The sequence below is a fragment of the Cricetulus griseus genome, assembly GCF_003668045.3.
Source record: "Cricetulus griseus strain 17A/GY chromosome 1 unlocalized genomic scaffold, alternate assembly CriGri-PICRH-1.0 chr1_0, whole genome shotgun sequence".
Classification (NCBI taxonomy): Eukaryota; Metazoa; Chordata; class Mammalia; order Rodentia; family Cricetidae; genus Cricetulus; species Cricetulus griseus.
Genome location: NW_023276806.1, coordinates 8,886,815 through 8,898,888, shown reverse-complemented (window position 1 = coordinate 8,898,888; position 12,074 = coordinate 8,886,815).

The window sequence follows — 12,074 nt, the reverse complement described above, 5'->3', positions numbered from 1 at the left end:
AACTATTTCCCTTCAAAATACCTGTCTTTAAAAATTTAAGAATTGCCATATATGACATTTAAGTGAAAACCATATTCTCTTCATTTATATGGCAAAGTGTTCTTTTCCGTCACTTTAGTAAGTCATCTAGGTAAAGGGAAAAATATATTAACTCATTTTTAGTTCAACAACGTCAATTTGTCTTTCCTTCTTTGCAAATAAGCCAAGTGTCACTAATTTTGGCACTGACAATGACAAAGGCAGAGCCTCACCATGGCAGTCTTTCTCTGTGCCCATGTTGCAAGGGTGACCAACTCTAGATGTTCATAGGATACTTTCATCATGTCATGAGGTGCTCTGAGAGATGACCTTATTGGGAGCTAAAGAGGGAAAGGGTGGACAGCCATTTTGAATTGTACACTCACAGGGACTCAAACTTTTCTTCAGCAGCGACAGGGAAGGGATTTTGCAAAAGTAAATGAAGTCTCTAATCAAATGACTTCATGTTGCACACAAAGATTGTTCTGATTCATGGTAACCAGTCAGAAGGTATTTTGGAAGACTACATGCCAATACTGTGATCTTGACTCTTGAGAGCTGTCAAGCCAGTAGCTCTGGTTCCTCCTTTAGATGCGTAGGGTTTCACCTCCTCCTGCCTGCCAGCCGCAAACTTCAGAAACGTTAAGGAATCTCTGTGATTCTCTAAGTCAATTCCTGGGAAGTAAGTTCCAATGTAGGAAGAAAACTTTTTCATTGATTTTACTGACATTGTTTCATTGTTAAAGAAGCAACAAGAGAAAGACACATTGTCAAATTACTTTTCATCTTCTCAATAGTTTTTTTTTTTTTTTGTCTGTATAAGGAAAACGGGCCAAATTCAACATTTGATCACATTCAATCTAATAGCGGAAGCTGCCTCCTAATTTTCCAAAACCATTAGATTTCTGTTTCTATGAAAAAATCATCGCTGGATCTTAGAAACAAATACTGAGTTCAAACACAACAATTTGGCTTTGATGATTAACTATGATATTGTTAATAAGCAGAGATTAAAAAAATATTAGTTGTATGTTGTCTATGGGAAGACGGTGCTGTAAATACATACAGGAAAATAAGTACAGAAAACATGGCTTTATACTTTAACTAAATAAAAATACAGTTTTCATAGTCTGAAAACTTTTTATTTTTATGCACTTAACTGCTTCCTTTTTATTTCAATGTAACCTACCAAGAAACAAATAGGTCTATTACAATCATTGTCCTAAAGAACTTGGCAATTCTATAGATAAATAAATTTGAATTTATGTGATAGAAGAAATTTTCTGAAAATACCAATATATGTTATCTTCAATCAAATGACAATAAGAGCTAAGTACCTCTGGTGTTTACTAACAAGTTCCCATTTGTTGATACTAAGTGTGAAAGAAACAGTTGTTGAGGTATGTTGGAGTTAATGTCATATTTGTAACATTTTATTCTACGATAATAATTTCTGATTATCATGATGTCATATGGATCATTTTTAGTATCCAAAGTTACTAAAGTTACCTAAATCCATGGCATAGTACCCATGACATGTAGGGGTCAACATTTATAAAGTTTTCTATGTAGTAAGAGGCAACACTTACTTTAAAAGCACAATTTCAGGTCAGAGAGCACTTCATTGACCGCAGTCATCACATCTTCCAGCCTTTGCTCTCAAATGAGTCACCCCAGTGTAATAGATGCTTGACATCATCAGTCTCATTTGCAGAATTCTACAATTGAGTTTTATTCAGCTGGATCTTATTCACTATACAGTTAATGTGAATCTGTCTCTAACATTTATGATTTTATTGTTTCACTAGAGCAGTCTTTGGCAAGCTATGGCTCATGGGTTAAATCCAGATCACCTCCAGATTTTATAAATAAAGTTTCATTGGGAAACAGCCATTTGTAGCATATATTTTTTCTGGCTATGTTTGTACTATAGCCTTTAGTGTTTTGTCATTTTGACAGAATTCATCTGGCCTGTGTAGTTGGCACAATCCTAAAATTTCCCACAAGCTTCTCTGATTTTCTGATCTAATCCCCAGGAATGAACATTGACCCTCTCTGGTTCACACTGCCCCTAACGCAGTGCTTTCTCGCAGAAATCAGACAAACATTCCCCCAGTCAACTTCCTGAATGAAATCAATCATGTCTAGGGATCATTAGAAAAGTCACATATCTTTGGGAGTTTAACTATTTCATCAGCAACTGTCCTGTGAATTTCCTACAGTAACAGATAATCAACTGCTCACGGGAAAAGGTTGCTTTGTTCTTCTGGGTAGTTTTGTTTTGTATTGTATTTACAGTGTCCTATTACTCTGAATTGTTTTTCTGACTAAGGAAGGAAGGATTCAGTGCCATGGTGTTATTTTTCTATTTTCCTAAGATATTCTATTGTTAAGTTATTATTAACCTGTGTGCTGTGGTGTCATGGTGCATGTACATGGTAACATTCAGCTGCTGGCATATATGGATATGCCAATTCGCTGCATATACCATTCCCCTGGGTGATGAAGAGTTGTACTTCAGAATAATGCACTAATGTCTTTATTCTGTAAATTAGGTATTGTGCTTCTTTCTACACACTGTATAATTAGTATCCTGAGTCCATCATCCTCCCACCCAGCCATATTGAGAAATAAGCCACATAAGAAAAAAACATGCATCATACATAGAATTAAACTAAAACCTCAAATTAAATATAAAGACAATGTCATGATTTTACTATATTTTTATGTCTCTGTCTCTCTGTAGTCAGAAACGCAACTAAAACAATAGCTAAATCTACCATTGTATGTCTTACAAATATTAAATTAATGTAGGTGTTACAATATAAATTTCACCATTCACAGTTATTTTTTCCTTGCAGGTTGAACACATTTTAAACATATAAATAAATAAAACCACTAACTTACATGTTATCTAGTCATCTCTGGGACATTTCTCTGATGCTCTCAACTGCATTTTAATATATCATATGTGAATTAATTTATTTAAACAGAATAAGGAATCCTCAGTTTTCAAGTAATCAAGTTAAATGCCAGTCCCAGTTGATAGAAGTGGGAGTGTTTAAAATACTCTCAGGTTCTTGTGTAATGACCTGACATTTGTTTCCATAACTCTTCGCCTGGTGTCAGACATGAACTCTAATCCTTGTTTGAATGAATGAAGTTCTTGATATCCTATAATGGTTCCACAACTGATAATTTATGGAACGTGACATTTTTAGTAATTTTTAACAATGGGAAGATATATAATTATTTTTATGTTTTCAAGTATAATGTTAAACAATTTTAAATACCTGAAAATGATAAATAAGTCATGTTATCTGATATTTACATTCATTTAAGTGGTATAGAAGATAGAACATTGGATAAAAGCCAACCATAGATAAGAATAAAAAGCATTTAGATACATTTCACCATCCTTAGCTTCAACAGAAGCTTATACATGAATCTTTCTTTCTCTCTCTCTTTCTTTCTCTCTTCCTTCCTTCCTTCCTTCCTTCCTTCCTTCCTTCCTTCCTTTCTTCCTTCCTTCCTGTCTTTCTTGCTGTCCTTTTTTTGTTGTTGTTACATGTTGCAGAATCTATGTTTGGCAAGAAAGATTTAGAGTAACTTTATTTTTTTTTACAGTAGAAATGGGTGATTTGTATCAATTCTACCTTATTACACCAATAGAAAATTTGGTTTCCAAAAACAGTTTTTTAGTTACCTACTTAATTTATTTCAAATAAAGTTTGGTATAGGATAATTTAAAGTTAGTTATTTCCTTTACCAAAATGAAGAAACATATATATATATATATATACATATATATATATATATATATATATATAAAGAGTTACCTATGACATTATTTCCACATTCTAATTTGGCAAAAAGAATTCAATTATCTTAACTGTCATAATATGCTCCTTACATAACAGTAATTTTGCCTTTGAAATGCCTTTTTGCCTTTTTAATCAACACTGAGTTTCTGTATGCTTGCTGTCATTGCTGACAAAAAAATACACATTTTAATGAGCAACTGTGCGTTTTAGTAAAGATTTAAAACAATATATTGTATAAGAGGGATAAATTCTTGATGAAAGTTTGAATACATTTTTCTCTTTTGTAGAAGCATTTTTTTCACATTAGGAAACTGACACAAGCATGTATATGTTATCATATAACATTGTTAATGTTGACATCTTTACAGTGGTTCAAAAGTACTAATTTGTGAAAGTACATAAAAAGATCTCAATGCTAAAATTTAAATTTATACTCACATCTAAGGATGTTGAAGATAGAAACTACAGATGCAAAAGACTACATGACTTTTGTCTTTTTGTGTGTGGGTTACTTCTGCCAATATAAATTCTGCCAATATAAAGTTTTCAAGGTTTATATGTTCATCTTCAAATTTCATGGTTTCAATTTTTATAGCTGGATACTCTTCATTCTGTATGTGTACCACATTAACATTGTCCAGTCAACTACTGAAGGCATTTACTTTGTTTCCTACCCCTGGTTGTTGAGACGAGAAAAGCAACGAACACAGCTAAGCAATTATCTGTGGAGTAGAATGTTGAATCTTTTTGGCACATGCCAAGAAGTGGTGCAGCTGAGACATGCAGTTGATTTATTTTTAAGTTTTGTGAGGATTCTCCACACCAATTTCCAGAGTGGCTGCATAAATTTGCATTCTCTGCAACAATGAATGGAGGTTCCTCTTTCTCCACAACCACATGCACATTTTTTGTCAGCTGTTTTGTAGATCTTAGCCATTCTGCCTGGAGTGAGATGCAATTTCAGAGTCGTTTTATTTGAATTTGTGTTCTATAATTGCTAAGGATATGAAAGGGACAGTTTTTGATGTATTTCTATGCCATGCTTAATTATTTCATTGGGTACTCTCTATTGAGATATTTGTCATATTTCATTTTGGGGTCACTTGTTTCCTCAACTATTTGTATATTCTAGATGTTAATTCTCTGTCAGAAGTATTTGTGGCAAAGGTTTTCCCCCATTTTGTGGGTTCCCAAGATATGAATATATAATTGTAGACACCAGGAAAATATAAAGTGGTTATAGGTGTGTGTATGTAGGGTGCAATCTTCTGGCATAAATAACAATGTAAATATGATATGAATTTGGAAACACTAGACTATAAGGGGCTCTAATCAAGGAGGCAAGAGTAAGTTCAAACAGCAGGACAAGGATGAAAAGGGAAAAATAGCCACACTCTTGTTTGACAAACCCTCAGGAGTCAGAGTTTATATTTACCTAAAATTATACACAACACATACTATTTTATACAGCATACACACAAACACAGAGAGACAGACAGACAGACAGACACACACACACACACACACATAAACACACACACATAAACACACACACATAAACACACACACATAAACACACACACATAAACACACACACATAAACACACACACATAAACATACACACATAAACACACACACACACACATAAACACACACACACACACACACACACACACTACTTGGATTGACAATACTCCTCAGAAGAACCATAAATCAGTAAAATATCTAGGACCAAGAAACTTCCTATTTAATAGTTTGTCAGGATCATTCAAGTGACTTCCCAATCAATATAGATTATCAATGTAGTCCTTTATTACCTCTCATGTATTCCAGTTGAACCCCATTGCTGAAGACTTCACACATTTGGGACAAAGCACTCAAACGATAACAGCTGTGTTGACCTGAAAGTCTCATTCTGGCAGTCTAGCTTCCATGGCTCCAGAAAATACTAATCAAGGGGAAATGAAGGAAAGCAAGTAAACAGTCCTACCCACGCGTAATTCTTATGAGCAGTGATTTTTACAGTATGGCAAAATGTACACAAAGCTATGTAACTGGACTGAACTCCTACCTAACAGGAAATAAACCATACCTGGTACTAAAATCCTAGCCATCTTCTCTAGGCTAGTGAGGTCATGGACCATAGAAAACAATCTCTTCCAACCATGTAGCTAGACTAATATAATTCCTTACTGTAATCTAACTCTTATCTTTATCTCACATATAATTACAGATACCACTGTCCCCTCCCAAAGAAGCCTCTCTTTACAGCAAACATAAAATGCATACTGGACACTGTAAAGAAACAATGGATTGTGAGGTGCCAGGTCCAATGGATATATCTTCATCAAAGCTCCTGTTCCTATGGCTAAGACAACATCAATAGGATATATAAAGTTTGTGAGAGCCAGCATATCAGTGAGCCTGCTGTTGAACAGTCTCTCCAAGATATGGCTGCATACAAATATTGGAGCAGTAGCATTATTCATGGACCTGTTAATGCTTATGTGGGGGAGTTTGAAGGAGTCCTGCCCCTGGGCAACAAATGACTGCTGGGGGAAGGAGAATTAGACATTCCTAGGATTGAACCTCCTTGTTGGTTGTCCAGTGCACACTGGCCTGTCCTGAAACCATATACACAACAAAGACAGATTAAGCCAGTTGTGTATACATATACACATATATGTACATATTTGTGTATAAACATTCATATATTTACATATATGTATATAATAATAATCAAAGAAAAAGAAGTTGCCCACTTGAGAGGGGCCATAGGTGAGGTGAGTTTAAAGGGAGGAAAGGGAGGTAAAAATGATATAACACTATTTCAATTTTGATAAGTTAAAAATAATAAACAAATAAATTAATAAATGTATAATTCTCAAGACAATGTTGAAAAAGTTGTATTTATGCATAAGGAGCTTCAATCATACAGCATAAATTTTATATGCTGAATTCAGAATAAGCATTTTATGTTGTACAAGAAATATGTACAATAAATATTTCATGGCAACCCATAAACTCTGTTATTATTTGTATTTTCATAATAAAATAGACTTGTATCAAAAGAACATTTATACAAAGATATGTTTTTCCTTTTGTTAAAATACAAGCATCTCTTTTTCTCAGTAAATCAATTTTGTAGCATAACCAAGCATACCTGATGTGTGCCCTAAATAGCCTGTCATAAAATCAGCATTTAAACTCTTACTTAATGCAGGAAATTTGATTTACTAGAATATGTACCTTGATTGCCATAGGAAAATGTTTACAGGGGTTTTTGTACTGTTAAAATTGCAACTGATTTTTTGTACTTAAGCTTAAGAAAAATTCAAAGAATAAAGACAAATAGTTGACTAATACAGAGGTACTACATTTGCAGTCATAGGGCACATTGATAAATGTCGGATGTCATTAATTCACTCTATTCATATGTGAATGTTAGTGGTTTGTTTTTCTCATGTTTCCTACAATAAATTTTAGTAATACTAGGAAAGTTTAGCTGACTTCTTAGTTAATCAGCTCTAATGCTTAACCAATCATAGCCTTATGGGCGAGAGAAGTCTATTACTAGAACACTATGGATCAGCATTAAGCATAACAAAATTATTTTCAAATTCTGCCATCTTTTGTCTTTGTAGTAATTCTTCATTTTGTAGTTTGTGATTTATCCAACATATGTGAGCTACGCATTTAAAGCTTAAGCTAAGGGTTTAAAGAAAATTTGAAAATATATGATTGAGAGATTAGTCCAGGATGTTAATATTTCATGTTTGTCTTTGAGAATATTTGTTCAGTTTTTCTTTCTCTGTTGCAGTTATTCTTCTGAAATTTTAGTTATATTTTTAATCACTGTTTCTTTCTCCTTCCTAAGAAAGATTCTTGATCGATGCATTCTCTATAGGATCCTGTGTTCTATTTTTCATTATTCTAACGCAAACCCATTTCCATGGTTTCAGTTATTGATGCTGTTCTCTTATATCTGAGGTATACAGTTCCAGGCATGGCTTCAAGATCTGAACTAATGACACCACGTTCACCAAAACGCAAGTTTGACGTGCTAAAGTAATCTTCAAATAAACAACATCACTTTTCCTTTCTTTTCCTAACAATCCTTAAGAAAACAAAAGCCACATCAAGTCTTTGGGCCTCTGGATTAATATAGCACAAAAGAAGCAAAAGACAAAAGCACACAGAATTTCTAGAAGATCTTAATCTTCAGCGTGAAGATAAAGGGCGAACAGTATTCAAGTCAGAGACAAATTTTTTACCAGTTGTCTGTAAGGATTTACCCACAATGAAGCTAGGATAAACTTAAACTCTTGGCTTCATTCTCCTTTATTTCCTTGGCAAAAGCATGGACTCCATGAATTACACAGATCCCAACAACAAGAACAACTACACCAACAGCAAACTCTTTTATACTTTAGTCAGGAACCATTGTCATGAACTCCAAAATGTGTACAAAAACGCCTAATATTCATGGTCAGGAGGCAGATCCTGCCAACATTATCATTCTAGGGAAAACTTGGGCAACTTGCACAATGATCTCCTCAACCACACTAACCAAGAAACGATTAGAAACCTAGGCATAAATAGCTTGCTTTGTTCCTTACCTGTACCACCATCATAATTTTAAATTTACTTTTTCAACCAACTATTCAACCTGCTAAGAAAAATAGGAATCATCTGAGGTCCCTTCTAAAGTCTTTCTCTACAGCTTTTCAGTCACTAAAGTCTATTTGTTCTATCTCAAACTTATCTGTCTGTTTCCATATTCAGACCCTCTTGGACATAATCAGATTATCAAACAACCTGTGTTTTTAGATGTTGAGATTTAATGACTTCCACTTTATACATCCTGATTTCTCTTTGTGATGTTTAATTGTAAATTTTATATCAATGTTGCTTACAGTTTATGAAATTTGAAGGTGAACGATTTAGTCTGGGAGATTTTGTTTTTCAAAGTACAGCCTGTGCCATAGACTTCATTTTTATGTCAATGACTATGAGCTGTGGTGATATATTGTTTCCAATCTAATAAAGCCATTGGGGATTAAAAATATAAAGCAAGGCAAAGCCATAAGCCCAGACAATGCTGTTATACACCTTTAATTCTACCAGCCACACTAGTTAGATATACAAACTGGGCAGTAGTGGCATACACATCTAATCCCAGGACTCAGGAGACAAATGCAGATTGATCTCTGCTAGTTCAAAGCCATCCAGGGTTATATTAGAGTGAATCAGTCTAAAAGAGAAACAGCTCACACAAAGGAGATCTCAGGATACCATGCTTTTAATCCCAGCTCGAGACAGGCCTATAAGATATGAGCAGAGCATTCAGAAGTCAGTCTCAGAGGTTTATTCTCCAGTCACACTTAGGACAGGGCAGTTCTTTCAGCCTGAGGTAGAGGTAAGAGCTAGTAGCTTGGCTGCTTTGCTTCTCTGATCTTGAGATTGAACATCAGTATCTGTCTCTCGGTTTTTATTAATCCTGTTACAAGGAGCTCCCCGAGAGAACCGTGTGGCTCCCAACTTTGAATAGGTTTTCTTCCTTTTCTTTCAAAAACTGTCTCACCAGGTTTAAAAGGGACCTTCATGTTACCCTTTCTTCATTCTTCCTAACATAGAGAGACTATATTTTCTCTGCTCTCATTTCACCCCAGAGAACACACTCTTACAGACATAATGATGTGGGATAAAAATTTATCATGCATCCTTCTATACTCATCAGGATATATAATCTTGGAGAAAGTTTTGTTGTATTTTTGTACATTTAGCAAACAGAATCTAAGATAGATACTGTATTTTTAAAAGGTTTTGAATGCATTATAGCATATAATAAATAAGGTACTCATTGTATTTCCAGAAATGCCTCTACAAATTCTAAGTTCTTTTATAGGCATGGTCAAGTTTATAACAGCATAGTAGAGATATTGTTTTACTTCCTTAAAATTTGTTTTCCCTTTTATTCCATTGTTTGGAGTTTTATCTGTCTATTGAAAGTATTTTCAATTCCTGAGCTTTTCTGAGCTGTTTTATGTATTTACTTTTGTTTACTAGCTATGTAACACACTCACACTGTGTTCCCAAGACTGACTGTTTTTAAAATAGGCAAAGCTTCCTAGAGTTTTCAAGAAAAGAGACAATCAGTGGCGCTAAAATTCAATAAAAGTTAAGTAACTGTTTTTGAAAGAGTTAAAATATTTTTGAGTGTCTCACAGTTGAACATTAATTGTCATTAATTAATTATGATGCATTTAGATGACTATCTTTTCTTTGCTGTCAGCATACTAAGCCAGGAAATTTTGAGTAGACATAACTAATCATATTTACTAAATCTGAAAAATATTACACATTTATGAAAATCTCTACAGAGAACTCTCAGAATGTAAAGTCACAAAACTATAACCATATTTAAAATAAACATCTAGGGACATTTTTAAACATAGCAATGAAAAGTAATAACATAGATTAGCAAGAAATATGAACCAACCATTTTAATAGATATCTCATAAAAGAAGAAATATTAACATCCAGGAACGAGTCAAAAGATAAAAAAAAAAAAAACTTGCATGTTAAAATACTGCCTTTTGGCTCAGAAAAATTATCCACATAATAAATAATATTGGACTGAGAAGCACTGGTATATTATTAGTCAGTGCATACAGTCTATCTGTGCACCACTTTCAGAGTAAATAGGGCAGTATATATCAAAAGACTGAAAGATACTCATAGTATGAGATCTAGTATTTACAGTTTGAGAATTTTTCCTACATAATACTAATAATGTATGCATTATATCCACTGACCTTTGATAATGTACAATTAGAAAATATTCTGAAGTTCACAGACTTAAAATGTTTCTTTAAATTTTTTATTTATTTTTAATTAAACTTCTTTTTAGTTTTTGAGCTAAATGTAATTACATAATTTAACCCTTCCATTTCCCTGTTTCCTCCATGAAAATATTTCTAAGCATGTACTCTTGTTCACTTTCAAATTCATGGCTGAGTTTTCTTTTTCTTTAATTATTGCTATGATTTTCATGAAGAAAATTAATTTTGTATAATTCATTTCAATCTCAGTGTGAATTTTTCTTTTAAAAAAGTATTTCCTTTTTTTTTAAGTAGAAATGGTGGAATATTTATTTTCCAAGGATCTCTTGGATGTCTTCATCCCTTCTCTTGGAGTTCAGAGAACCCTGCACAAATGGATGAGGAAAGACTGTAGAAATCAAAGAGGGAAGCAGACAGCAAGAGAGCGCAGGCCACTGAGTGGCTCACATGGACACACAGAGATGGATCCAGCAAGCAGGAGGCTGCATGTGTCTGCACCAGGCTTTCTGCATATATATTATAGCTGCTAGCCTGATGTTTGTGTGGGAAACCTAATAGTGCAAGCAGGTGTGTTTCTGACTCCCCTGCCTGCTCTTGAGCCTCTTCTATCCTATTGGGTGGCCTTGTCCAGCCTTGATATGAGGGATGTTGCCTTGTCTTATTGCATATTTTTGTTGTGTTTGTCTGTTTTCTTTTGTAATCCTGCTCTTTTCTGGAGGGAAACCAAGAGGGAGTAAATCTTGAGGTGGGGTGTGGGTAGAGGATGGAATATGGAGAGAAGGGAGGGGAAACTGTGTTAGTATGAGAGATGAATCAATTTTCAATGTGAAAATATCTCTGTATAAAAAATATAATAAATAGTTTTTGAGAAAGGTTAGAGAAATGGAACTTAAAAGAAAGTGATTGTGTTTGGTAAAGCAATGAAAATTCCTGGATGGAGTTTGGGAACATGATTATAGAGAAAGGTGGGATTTCAAAGTTTGTGACTAACCACAGAGATGAACCCAGGAGAGATGAACTCCAGGAAGTCCAGAGTACCCGGCTGTGTCACTGTTACCATCAGCATTAGAGGATAAAAGGGCCCAAGTGGACTGCCCAGAGGGTTTCACACATTTCAAATCCCTGGGAGTCATGCAAGACATCATTTTGAGATATTTATAATGAATGTTTTGATTCAGGATTTAGTTTTTGTTTATCAGAATGCAAGTACTGCTTTAAATTATAACTTTAAGCATAGTTAGTTGGAGCAGGAATACTAGAAATCTAGGAGTGAAAACAAATATAGAATAGCAATTTTGAAAGTTTGCTTTGGAAAAAGTCAAGTGTTATTTCTTAAAGATGGAATTATTTGCTCTGTGGAAAATAAGCTTCTTCTTTTATAATTTC